Source organism: Haematobia irritans, chromosome 2 (genome assembly GCF_050003625.1).
Source record: "Haematobia irritans isolate KBUSLIRL chromosome 2, ASM5000362v1, whole genome shotgun sequence".
Classification (NCBI taxonomy): domain Eukaryota; kingdom Metazoa; phylum Arthropoda; class Insecta; order Diptera; family Muscidae; genus Haematobia; species Haematobia irritans.
Genome location: NC_134398.1, coordinates 106,260,535 through 106,275,011, shown reverse-complemented (window position 1 = coordinate 106,275,011; position 14,477 = coordinate 106,260,535). Strand labels below are relative to the sequence as shown.

The 14,477-nt window shown below is 30.0% G+C and overlaps 1 protein-coding gene and 1 long non-coding RNA gene across 3 annotated transcripts in view; both read right to left on the bottom strand.

The window, feature by feature from the left end:
* Samuel (SAM-motif ubiquitously expressed punctatedly localized protein) overlaps positions 1–14,477 on the bottom strand; it is a 532,479-nt gene that overhangs the window by 498,849 nt on the left and 19,153 nt on the right. The gene's annotated exons all lie outside the window — the stretch shown is intronic.
* Positions 7,160–7,756, bottom strand: LOC142223634 (uncharacterized). The gene is made up of 2 exons (XR_012718839.1): positions 7,431–7,756; positions 7,160–7,373 (listed from the first exon to the last, which is right to left on the bottom strand). It is a non-coding gene; the product is annotated as an uncharacterized LOC142223634 (long non-coding RNA).

The window sequence follows — 14,477 nt, the reverse complement described above, 5'->3', positions numbered from 1 at the left end:
ATTATATTGGATTGAATAACTCAAAGTTATATTTTGTAAAATCCCGGCTGCTATTAGCCGTATAAATAAATAAAAAAGATCCTAAATCGGTCCCAAAATTTGGACCGAAATAGCCCATCATTATTAAAGACGGTACACGCAAAGAAAAAAAAAAACGTTTGGAAACGTATACCGAAAACGTTTTTCTTTTGTTAGAGTTTTTTGAATTACTTCGAAAATTTTAAACTTTTATCATCAAAAAAATTCGTTTGTTACAAAATTTTTACTTTTTCAATAAAAAAAGTTATTTTTGAAACAACAACACAGTTCATTTCGTTTATATCAAACACTGTTCTTTTCTGACTTTAGGTCTTTAATAAGGCACATTTTACAAATCAAAATTTAATATACTACAATGTAATGTTGAAAATTTTTTCGGAATCTTCCGAACATATCTGGAATATATGTAAAACAAAAAAAACTTTGCTCGAAGCAGGGATCGAACCCACGACCTTTGGCATGCAAGTCGGACGTAGCAACCACTGCTCCACGGTGCCAAACTAAACATTTGTTTCTGTTAAATAAACTTTGTTTATTCGGTTCGTGGGCGCCGCAAGCTATGCTATATAAATATAACTTATATGGATATTTATCTATTGATGACCATAACAAGTACATAGCTCAGTGGTTAGTGTGTTGGCTTACAAAGAGCATGGTCCGCGGTTCGATTCTCCGTCCAGGCGAAAAGTAACAAAAAATTAAAAATTTATAAAATCGTATAATTTCTTCTACATTGTTGGTATTACAGGAAAAGGTGTTAGGAACTAAAAAACCTCGTGGATGTGAGAAAGATGTGAGGGAAAATGCAATTAGCAAGAAAACAATGTTTTTTTTAGTTGTCTTTATGAAATTGTTTTTACATCCTGGAAAAGAAAAAACGTTTATCACAAAAGGTATATACTTTTCTTCCAAATACACTTCCTTACAGCGAAAAGCAAATGAGAAGCGAACTTTGTTTGTCTAAAATTTCGTTTGGGAGGAAAGAATTATTTGTTGCGTGTAGCGTGAGGTTCACCACCAGCTGTGGTATCACATTGGTCTGAATCTAGTCTAAGTGAGTCTGAAATCAGTGTTGCCAGTATTGGAGAATTTCCACCAACTTGGGAATATTTTTTCGTGGATGGGGATTTGGAGGAGAATTTTCATAAATTTGGGGTTTTTGCAAATCAGTTCAGTAAAATAATGATTAAAATCATATTATTTTTATTTCTACAGCGTATCGTCAAAATTAAAAAAAAAAAAACAACTTTTCTCCTCTTTAATCCACGGTATACAAAATGTTGCAAATTAAACATTTGGTTTAGAAATGGACGCAGGATTCTAAATGTTTCCGCCTTATCAGTGTTCATTACTGATTTGAACACTATATCCCATAAATACAAAAAAGATGAAGACCTTCTTATTTATCTACCACCCAATTTTATTACTTGAGTATTTAGAAATACATTTTCGTTGCATACACACAAAAAAATTTCACGAAAATTTTTCCAATTAAAATTTTAATTGAGTTTTAAAAAATATTCAATTAAAAATTTAATTGATTCAACAAATTTTTTAATTGAAACAAAAATCAATCACAAAAATAATAGTATCAATTAATTTTTTAATTGGATCAATAAACTTTTTAATTGACCTTCAATTAATTTTTTAATTAATACTATCATTTCTGTGATTGAAGACATTTCAATTAAAAATTAATTGGATCAATTAATTTCGTGATTGAATCAGAAAAAAATTTTTTGTGTGTATATTTTCAATTTTTAAATTATTACTGACATTCTACAGCAAAACCTTCTTCTTTGTTTTTTGGGGACGAAAGGATCATATTTTAGGGACAACAGCCAATACTGGTACCAAAATAATGAACTGCCACTATAAACTAACAGGAAGCGTATGTATGATTTAATCATGTAGGGCAACTCTGAAGCAGAGACCAAATTCGTCGGCTAACATTTTTCAGATCTCTATATTTTTAATAATATATAAACACTCTTCAATGTTAGATCCAATTTACGCCCAAGTGGCATCCCTAAATGTACGACCAATACAACCGGTCACCCAGCATCACTTATCGCAATACCCTGCACCTTGCCAATGACAAAGTTATCATGGACTTTGTCCTCCGCCTTTTTAAAAAGAAACTGATTACCACTGTGTGGTGCAGCATTCCGTTTCTGTTACTGGCGGCTTGAATTCGGGAGACTACTTCGATTGCAAAAGATGCCATAAAGCACAATTTTCATGACTTCAATATGTTGTTTACTTGATTTTGACTAAATCATTTCATCAACTAAAGATACACCTTTTCAATTTGTTGAAATTCGTATTCTACAGTTTTCGATCACACGATTGTTGTTTGAGAAAAAGATATAGCGGTGGTATAACGCTCAATTATTCATGTTTCAAGAAGGATGCTTCAAATAACTTTTTTAACGAATATTTTCATTCATGTGCCGATCATTTCGATGTTGGGTACGCAGAAAAAAAAGTGTCTTGTAAATTTAAGGACCATTTTAACTTTCACATCACACAAAAAAATTTCACGAACATTTTTCCAATTAAAATTTTAATTGAGTTTTAAAAAATATTCAATTAAAAATTTAATTGATTCAACAAATTTTTTAATTGAAACAAAAATCAATCACAAAAATAATAGTATCAATTAATTTTTTAATTGGATCAATTAACTTTTTAATTGAGCTTCAATTAATTTTTTAATTGATACTATCATTTCTGTGATTGAAGACATTTCAATTAAAAATTAATTGGATCAATTAATTTCGTGATTGAATCAGAAAAAAATTTTTTTTGTGTGATAGTTCAACAAATTTACTGTAATATAGTTCATTTTTCGTAACCACAACGAAAATTAACTCAGCTAAAGGAAAACTTATAAAAATTCAATAAATGTTTTTCAGTTCACTAACTACGAAATGGGAAGGATTTTTCCTTACATAAATTTCCAACACAGTAGTTAATGCATCGTTGATTCTTTTATAAAAATACATGGGCAATATAAAAATCTTACTACGAAATGTGGACAATTTACTAAGAAAAAATTTTGTATGGAAAAAAATTTTTGTAGTAAAAATTAACTTAACGACATTACCGATTCGTATGATGGGTACCTACAGATTATTTCCCTTTTTATTATATGTTGGAGTGTTTTTCCTCACATTGAAAATTTTAGATAAAGTAGAATAAAAAGTAGTTAATATAATCCTTGACGGGTGTATATCATTTTTTATAGATTCCTCAAATTTGGTATATATGTTATCTTAACTTATAGATTGAATTCCAACTAATCAATAAACGTGCTACTGGAAAATGAAGTGAGAAGAGAGTAATGAAATCATTGCATCATGTGAAGGAGGTTTTAGAGACATTTTGTGTATATCTCGTATGATTGTTTGTGTTTGTTATTGCGCCATTTATGCTGTTGTTGGTTTTTTTTGATTCTAGAGACAATGGAATGTTTCTTGTGTGTTGTTGGTATCTTTTGTGGAGAGAGTAGTTTTCTTACAACAGTGAGATCAGAAAGGGATCGTGTATGTGTGTGTGTGGAGTTGTTTTTCTGTACGCCAGGTATCCCTGCAAACAATTTGAAGTATTTCGGAAGAACTTTCATCTTCGCAAATAAAAAATAAATATTTTTCATAAAGTTTTCAGGAACATGTGGGAGTTTATACCACAAGCGAATAACTTTTATTCTTAGTACCTGAGAGGCGAATATTCGCGTAACATTTGCGTGAATATTTGATAGGCGCATGAAAAAGGCGATAAATCTACGAATTTATCAAACGTTGAGACATGCGAAGTTTGAAATATGTTTTGTGAGTGAAGTTTCATGAAACATAAAAGCGAATTTTAGAAGTTTACCAAAAGCGAATAACTTACGATTGCTCTTAACATCTGATTGGCAAAATTTTGCGTAACATTCGTATTACTATTTGATATGGACACAAAAAAGACGATAGATTTACGAAATTATGAAACGTAGGCGTAAGCGAATTATAGAAGAAGTTATGTGAGTGAAGTTTCATGAAAAATGAAAGCGAAGTTTAGAAGAAGATTTTCCTGGAATGAAAGATGAAATTTAAAGCTGTCATGATTTGTACATGCGAAGTTTGGAAGAACATATTTGGACATATTTGAAATAATCTACAATAAGTACACAAAAATATTCGCCTGAATGCAAAAACAACGAATATTATGTGAAAAATAAAAACAATTATAAAAAGTGGGTACATGCGAAGTTTGGAAGAACTTTGGTAATTGTCTTGTCTTCTCATAACGGTAAACGGAATGTTGTAAAGTGGCTACAGGCGAAGTTTGGAAGAATTTTCGTCATAGTTTATTTTTTTTTTTAATCACGACAAACAAAAATTCATATCTTCACTGCACTGAAAGTGCCGGTAGCGAAGGTGAGTAGAATTTTTTTTTTGTTTTCTCGTTGCAAAAAGTGAATTGAAATAAAACAAGGATCTAGTTAGAGATTTGGTAAGTTTCTACCTTGCATTATTTTTTGTATCATATTTTATTATATTGTTATCATTATATATATTTTTTAGAAACGTCTCCTAATTAGAATAGGAGGATCCGACATGTCTTGTTTTGTGCGCTAAGCCATAAAAAGACGAGTTAGTGATGCAGTTCACCTGGAGAGGAAAAGGAAAAAGGGTGCATCCAAATTTTTTTCTTCCTTTCTATAATTAGAGGTAAGTTTGGTTTTCGGTGTATTTTATTTTTAAATTCTATTTTTTTTTGTTATAAACAGAAATAGTACATCAAAAATTCAACCATTCGGAGGATGTCAAAATCAACCAAGTGGTTTAGCAACATTTTGCACATGCAAAAGATCGTGTGGAAAAGCGGCAGCAAAAAGTTTAAGATACACATTATTTTTTAATTTTGGTTATTTTTTAAATTTAATTTTTAAGTTTGTTTACGTAATGAATTTTTTATACTAGTCTTTATTATACTAGTTTAATATAAAATAATTTAATACATTAAACTGTATGCATGTAATCTTATAAAGGGTGATTCTTTTGAGGTTAGGATTTTCATGCATTAGTATTTGACAGATCACGTGGGATTTCAGACATGGTGTCAAAGAGAAAGATGCTCAGTATGCTTTGACATTTCATCATGAATAGCCGAACGATCTGCCACAACGTCGAATTTTCAGTGAATGGGCCCTAGAAAAGTTGGCAGAAAATCCGCTTTTTTATCGACAAATTTTGTTCAGCGATGAGGCTCATTTCTGGTTGAATGGCTACGTAAATAAGCAAAATTGCCGCATTTGGAGTGAAGAGCAACCAGAAGCCGTTCAAGAACTGCCCATGCATCCCGAAAAATGCACTGTTTGGTGTGGTTTGTACGCTGGTGGAATCATTGGACCGTATTTTTTCAAAGAAGCTGTTGGACGCAACGTTACGGTGAATGGCGATCGCTATCGTTCGATGCTAACAAACTTTTTGTTGCCAAAAATGGAAGAACTGAACTTGGTTGACATGTGGTTTCAACAAGATGGCGCTACATGCCACACAGCTCGCGATTCTATGGCCATTTTGAGGGAAAACTTCGGAGAACAATTCATCTCAAGAAATGGACCGGTAAGTTGGCCACCAAGATCATGCGATTTGACGCCTTTAGACTATTTTTTGTGGGGCTACGTCAAGTGTAAAGTCTACAGAAATAAGCCAGCAACTATTCCAGCTTTGGAAGACAACATTTCCGAAGAAATTCGGGCTATTCCGGCCGAAATGCTCGAAAAAGTTGCCCAAAATTGGACTTTCCGAATGGACCACCTAAGACGCAGCCGCGGTCAACATTTAAATGAAATTATCTTCAAAAAGTAAATGTCATGGACCAATCTAACGTTTCAAATAAAGAACCGATGAGATTTTGCAAATTTTATGCGTTTTTTTTAAAAAAAAGTTATCAAGCTCTTAACAAATCACCCTTTAATTGAACTTGAAAAATAAATTTAATTTGATTTTTTAAATAACCGATTTCACCGATTTACACGCGTTTTCCCTTGACCAAATTTTGAACGTATCACCCTTTAGTAATATATATATCCGCGAGATAAACCGATCCCCAATCATAGAAATATTGGCCCTTTACGGTTCATAATTAGGATTGCCACACGAGGCAAAAATAATTTACCAAAATCTTATTGCCATAGAAAATTTTGTCAAAATTTAAATTTCTATTAAAAATTTTGCCAAAATTTTATTTCTATAGAAAATTTTGTCAATATTTTATTTCTGTAGAAAATGGTGTCAAAATTTTATTTCTATAGAAAATTTATGGATTACCTCTTAGTTGGGGAGGAATACTTTGCAAAAACTCTACCAATGTACCAAACAGTAAAAAATTTGCCATTTGTGGTAGAATCGTGTTTATAATTGTATATAGCTCCCATATAAAGCGACCCCCATATTTCCCTTCTGGCTTTATAATTACCGCACAAAAGTTCATATCGGTTCGTAATTATTTCTTCCCTATGTATACCGGTCAAGAACTGAATATGTATGTATATATTCGCCCATTGTTTAGCCTAATATATATCCCGAATGAACTAACTCACAATTTAGAAGATGATGTTAAGAAGTTTTAAGATGCCTTGCAATCGACCGCAACCTAAGTAAACTTACGGCCGTATATACTTGTTTATATCTATTTGGAACAATTGTCAGTTAAAGGGCGGAAGCTACAATGTGTGCACGGACGAAAAGGACTGCTTTTCATATGTTTGACTGTAAAAATTATATGTTTGGAAATAAATTGTTTGACACATTATCTTTAAGTGCAATCATATAATGTTCATAAACTAATATAAAATGTTTGGGACATATATCCCTGCCAACATTTTTTGAATTTGGGGACTCTTTTGAGAATCCCCACTACGTCGAAAACAATCATATACGACATCAAAAACTCGTCGGAAAAGCGCCGTCACTATTGAGAAGTTGTACCACGCCAAGTTACTACAAAAATGTTTCGCATGAGTGCAATTATTAGGTGCCTTTATAGATCAATTTAGAACGACGCCAATAAGGGACCCTCCAAACAATCAGAAAAAGTGCATTTTAAGATAGTTGTAAAAGAATCATTGTGGTCGAGTAAAACACGTTTGTTTAGATATTTATTAATTTGATTAAACATTTACAAATTCTTAAAAATATAACATTTATACCACTATCACATTACATTTAACATAATTTTTGGCATTAATGATGATGTTGAGTTACAAGTAGCGAGTTACATGTTTCTGCGTCTATCAACCAGTGTTTTTATTCCATGGAGGCAGCGTGTCTGTAAAATATCTGAAAAACAATCACTTTATTCCATTTGGAAAATCACCAAATTGTTCACCAATATACCTTTCACAATTTTAAGCGTATAATCTATGTTTTCAGAACTTTATTTTCGTTTTTATTTAATTAAAATATAACAAGCTGGTTGCGCTTGGCGTTTCACAAAAAAATGGCTTTTTTAACAGTAGGGATGGCAAATTACTTGCATGTACTTTTTGATGTACCTTTTCATGATGGTTGAAGTGACATTTACGAGTCTGTGGTAACGATGAGGTTGAAATGGAACTTTGAAATGCTGGCAGGGATGTTAGAATATATTATGTTTGGGACATTTGAGAGTACACACAAAAAAAGTGTCTCGCAAATTTAAGAAGATTTTTACAATAATTTATTACAAGAATTTTCCAGAATTTTAGTTCAGTTTTCGTATTTTCAACGAAAATTAACTACTCGAAAGGAAATTTTACAAATTTGGTGATTTTTTATGGTGGTTATTTTTTATACTGTACTAGAATTTTATCATAATTAGTAAAAGTTTCTATTGCATATTCTGTGTAAATCATTTCAATTTTGGTATTAAAACAATTTGAATTATTTAATTTTAAGTTGTTTTTTGAACATCCAATGAATTATTCTCCAGCTATCATCTAATTTTAGTTTGTTGCTTAAAAATGTCTACGTTTGCTGTGGAGTTTGGAAGAATCATGATTATTTGTACGAATTTTGACAAAACTCCACGTTCTGTTTCCGAATTTTTTCCCAACATTTTTCAAATTTATATTAATATTTTCAAAAATGTCTTCAAAATGTAAAAACTTAAACTCCATAAACTATGTGTCTAATATCGTTAAAATCGGAAAAAATCGGAGTTGTCCATTTTGTGAGTAAAATCGTCAAAATGCCGAAAAATCGGCAAAATTGGCAGCCCTGCACCAGAGTAGCAACAAGAAGATACTCGTGGCTGTTGGTGTTCATCAAAATGTGCACCAATTGTTTTGCGACTCTCTCAAATAGATGTACTCATGTAGCAAGTACACGTGTACTCTGCATTTACAAATGGAATTGTGCAGGCCTCTAGTAAAGATGATGTTACTTGAATTTTGTTTGAGAGTTAGTGCATGCATTAAGAGCAATGCAATAATGAGAAATGGTAGCGAGTGCTGCGTATGTTGTGTATATCTGAGCGTGGGGTTGTGTTTATTTTTGTTCTTTCAATTGTTTGTGTGTGTGTTTGCTATTCGTGGATGGTTTATTTGGCTGGATGAGATGTTTTTTTCAATGAAGGCACATGTGTTTTTGTTGTTGTAGGAATGTTTGGGTTTTGCCCGGTTTTGTTTGGCATGCTGCAGTTGTATAGTTGGCGTGGGCCGTTGTATCCAAAGACAATAAACTTGAGGAAGATAGGAAATTGGCTTGAGTCATACCAAATGTTGCATTTACCATGTTAGTTCAATACATATTTGTAATTTTTAGTTGTTTTTCGTTTTTATTTTTTAAATGAAAAATTTAATTTTCTTAATGAATGTTAAATTTTAGGCAACAACAAAAAAATTACATTTTCCCCTTTATGGAAATTTATTTCGTGCACTTAATTTCTTTTTATTTGCATTTTAATGCTATGTCAATACTTATCGTATACGCGTTTTGCTCGAGTATTAAACTAACCCGGTAAATCAGTGCTGCCGCTAGTGAAAAATTGAGTGAAGTAGATTTTGGAAAGAAGTGGAGTAGATTGAATAAATTTGAAGTAGCATACATTTTTGAAAACAAAACAATAGAATTCATTTTATTATACCCTCCACCATAGGATGGGGGAATATTAACTTTGTCATTCCGTTTGTAACACATCGAAACATTGCTCTAAGACCCCATAAAGTATATATATTCTGGGTCGTGGTGAAATTCTGAGTCGATCCCCCCATATAAACGGACTCCCAAATTTGGTTTGCGGGGACTCTAAGAGAAGCAAACTTCATCCGATCCAGCTGAAACTTGGTACATGGTGTAAGTATATGGTCTCTAACAACTATGCAAAAATTGGTCCACATCGGTTAATAATTCAATGATTAAAACCGCAATGTTCATAGTAATTAAAGTAATAGGAAAAACAATTAGGTAATATGGGGAAAAATTTGAAGCAGGACAAAAAGTAAAGCAGATTTTTGGAAGGAGGAGTGACGAAGTAAATTTTGTGAAAATGAAGCAAAATACTTCGATTGAAGTAGTAGCGGCAGCACAGCGGTAAATAGTTCGATCTCCTCAGTACACAGAAAAAAAAGTGTCTCGTAAATTTAAGAAAATTTTTACAATAATTTATTACAAGAATTTTCCAGAATTTTAGTTCATTTTTCGCATCTTCAACGAAAATTAACTACTCGGAAGGAAATTTTACAAATTCTAAGTAGCAATCGTTTAGTTCATGGTCTACAAAATACGATGGAAATTTCCTTAAAAAATTTCTTAACTGGTAGTTAAAAATTCGTTTGTCATGCTATAAAACTACTTGTAAATGTAAAGTATTTTGTAAATCATAAGTGCAATTTACTATAAAATTTTTTTGTATGAGAAAATATTTTTTTGCGAAAAATGAACTTGAAAGTGGATAGCAATTTCTTACTGACAATTCCTATAGTTAATAATTGTTGTTAAAAAATTACCCAATGAAATATTTTTAGTTCACATGTAATTAAATTTATAGACATTTTCGTCAAAAATGGTAGATAACATTTCTTGAAAATTTTGCAAATTTTAAGTTAAACGTTTCATTGTTCATAAACTGGTGTGCCTTTACGAATATTATTCTTAGAGTAAATTGTCAGCAGATGCGATGAACTAATGCATAGTACAGAGATCTTTATCGGCATAGTGAAATGTGATTAATGTAAAGATGATGTTACTTGAGTTTTGTTGTGTATACACTGAAAAAAATATTGTCGTGAGGTCAAAGATTTCATGTCTTTAAAATACGAATACAAATTTTGCTTAGCATAGAAGACGCATTTCTCTAAAATAAAGTTATTTTCCTTGTCCAAAAGTCGATAAACTTTTCAATGAAGTCGTATTGTCCTTATAATTAAGTGATTTGACTTAAAAATGGGTATCTTAACATGAAAGAAAAAATTTATAGGCTAAGGTCAACTTGATTTTAATAATTCAGAAAAATTCTTTAAATTGAATGAAATTGTCTTTAAATTTGTTGTCTTTTTGCATCTTGACTACAAAGCAAAAAATCGTTCAAATATAGGACATGTTTTTCAAAACTTTATTTTAAAGAAGTTTTTTACTTCAAACATAGCATAATTTCTACTGGAAGTGGAGTCCTAATTTGGAAAATAAAGTTGCCGTTAACTTGTTTTTAAAGGACTTTGATAGCATATGAAGAAAAAAAGCTGAGAAAGCGAAAAATTAAAATTAGCTTCCTAGAAGCAAGTACACAAAACCTAAATTTAAAAGAGAATTGTGTCTTAAAAGTATCTTTACTTGTATTCTCCGCTTCTTTGGCTCGGAATCAATACCAAATCTTTTAAAGTAAAGACAAAATCTTTGGAACCGAGTATGCTTTTTTTTCAGTGTACATGAGCGTGGGGTTGTTTTCATTTTTGTTCATTTAGTGGTTTGTGTGTGTGTTGTTGTTGCTGGATGAGGCGTTGTTTCCAATAAAGGCACATGTGTTTTTGTTGTTGTAGGAATGTTTTGGCTTTGCTTGGTTTTGTTTGGCATGCTTCAGTTGTATAGTTGGCGTTGGCGTGGGCTGTTGCATCTTTTAAGTAGGTATGCAACAAGGGAGTATAAATAAAGGCATGGAATATTTTGGATTTTTGAGACATATATTGGTGTTTGTTTATTAAACCTTTTAAATGAAAGTTATTAATATTTTATCGGTAGTTTAGAAAAAAGTTATTACGAATATTTAGGAAAATATGTTGAAATTGAAAGTGTATTGAAATTTTTATTATTCTATGTAAAAAATTAATATTCAATTCCAAATGAATTTGGAAAATTTTTGTTATATCTCAGCGTATAGTTTATTCATAAATTGGTAAGTATTTTTTTAATATGACTTTCTATTAAAAAGAATATTTTTTATGTATATTATTATTTGTTAATTAATTTTTTTGGAAACCAGTTTAATGTTTTTCTGTGTTGTAAAAACAATATTTAATTTCAGAGCAACTCCAGATGGATTCGAACAAATTTAAAAAATAGAGAATTGGTAAGCTTTCTTTTAAAAATTGGCTTTATTTCAACTAGAATATTTACGTTTTTGTGACCTTTTTATCATCAAAATTACTGGTTTTTAATACCTTGTTTTAGTATTTCTTTAATCAAATTTTTTGGAAACCAATGTAATATTTTTAATGTAAAAACAAATATTTAATTTCAGAATAAACCCTTAAACATTTAGACAAATTTTTAGTACTCCTTTGCCTGTAATTTAATAGTGAATTGGTAAGGATTTTTTAACTTTCTTTTAGCCCTGGACAGTCATCCTTATTTTTCGTACATTAACATCAGCCTTCGTCATTTTGACTACGGCTCATTTCAAGACGCTAAAATTTTCATCGTGAGCGAAAAAGTGAACCAAACTTGAGTTTATTTTCTTATTCAATTTGGTTTTAAGTAGTATAAAACAAAAATTCATAAAACGGTTGAATTAGTATAACTTAAATTCAAAATGAAATTACGTGTCGTTATTTTGACAAATGATGACTGTCTAGGGTTATCAAGAATATTTGGTTTTTAATGCATATTATTATTTTGTTCATTAGATTTTTTGAAAACTTATTTAATAATTTTATTTAATATTTAATTTCAGAGTAACCCATATAAATTTGGACAACTTTTTATATTTCCCCTCAGCGTACAATTTAATAGAGAATTGGTATGTTTTATATTAAAACTTTGGATTTCTTTCAAATAGAATATTTATTTTATTATATCCTTCACATCGATAACAACACAGTTTTATGCGTTTATTTAGAATACTTGATTATTTCTCTAATTGTTTCAGGTACAAATGTTATGAGATACGTTTTCCAAAGAAAAGATGAATTCTTTACACCATTTGATAAAATGCCCCAAATATGGTAAGTTACAAGCTAAAATGAAGAATTAAAAATTATATTTCATTACATGGTGTTAATTTTTAACAATTTTCATTTTTGTTTCCATTTTTTCCAGCAAGATATGTGAAAAAACTACCTACGATGAATAAAAAAAGGATAAGTCAAAATGTCCAAACAGCGGGTTCAAATGAACTACTCTCCTTTCCACGTGGTCATAATTTTTATTCACAAAAAACATTGTATTAATAACTTTCATTATAAGTTTTTATAATAAAGAACTTTTGCTTAAAGAAAGTTTAATTTTAATGTATGAAAATTTTCATAATAGTAAAACGGTTTGTTGTTCCTCTAATTATTTAATTTCTCTGTACTGTGGAATGATTGATTTAAAAATAGTTTAGTCGTCGACATTTTAAAGAGACTGTTAACCAATTTTTATTATCGGGTTTCCCACAAAATAAGCAAGTAAACCAAAATAATACTGACTTTTTAACCTGGTAGGGGTATATAAATCTTATGGTGTTGTAAAAATGAACTAAACTACAATGTTATAGATGAACTAAAATTTAAGAAAATTATAAACTAGACAAGTTGAAAAAAATCTTAAGGGCTAAATCATGGTCAATATTACTACAGTTTAGTTCATTTTGCAATGGAAAAGGGTTCACTGTTTTTTCAGTGTAGCTAATTTCCTATCTTCATGCATCTATAATCTTTGGTTGTATCTTTTTAGCAGGTATGCAACAAGGGAATATAAATGTATGGAATATTTTGAGATATATGTATTAGCGTTTGCTTATTAAACCTTTTAAGTGGGTTACTAATACTTTAGCGATGAGATGTACGATGGTGATCGGAAGTCCTTAAGAATGTTCAATATTTAAGAAAAATGTTGAAATGGAAATAATATTGAAATCGTTTTATAAAAATCTAATTTAATATTATTCCATGTAAAAACTAAATACATATTCAATTTCAGAGTAATCGTTAAGTTTGGCTTATAGTTTAATGGTAAATTGGTAAGTATTACTTTTAAAAATGTGTCTTTCTTTTATATTAGTTAATTATATTTATATTAGCTAATTATATTTTATGGAAACCAGTTTAATGTTTTTCTTGTAAAAAATATTTAATTTCAGAGCAACCTCAGATGGATTCAGAAAAATTTTTATATATCGGAGAATTGGTAAGGTTTCTTTTTGCTTTCTTTTAACTAAAATATTTACGTTATTGCGACCTTTATATCGCCAAAAACACAATATAAATCTTTCATTTCAGCATAACTCTAGAACAATTAGAATAATTTTTATTACTCCTCTAACTTTCTTTTAACCAGAATATTTTTTTTTTATATATTTAAAAAGAATTTTTTGGAAACCAATTTAATGTTGTTATTTAATGTAAAAAAAATATTTAATTTCAGAGACAAATTTTTATATTTCCTTCAGCGTATAATTTAATAGAGAATTGGTAAGTTTTCTTTTGAATTTTTGGCTTTCTTTTACTAAAATATTTAGTGTTTCTATGTCTTTGATGTGAAAGACGTACAAACACTAACACAGTTTTTTGAGTTAAAATACTTTCTTCATTATTTCTCTAATTATTTGAGGTACAAATTTTATGAGAGGTTTACCGAAGAAAAGTTGAATTCCTTACACAAATTTATGAACTGCCCCCAAAAATTGTAAGTTACAAGCTAATATAGGGAATATTTTATATTTTTATATTATATTTTATTACATGGTGTTAATTTTTAAAAATTTTCATTATTCCTTCCATTTCAGCAAGATATGTGAAAAATATATTCACGATGAATAAAAAACTCAGGATAAGGCAAAATGTCTAAACAGCGAGTTAAAATAAACTACTTTCTTGTTCCAAGTGGCCGTAATTTTTATTGACAAAAACCATTGTATTAAGAACTTTCATCATAAGTTTTTATAATAAAGTAATTTTGCTTAAACAATGTTTACTTTTAATGTATGCAAATGTTCATAATAGAATAACGGTTTCTTGTTCCTTTAATTATTTAATTTCTCTCTACTGT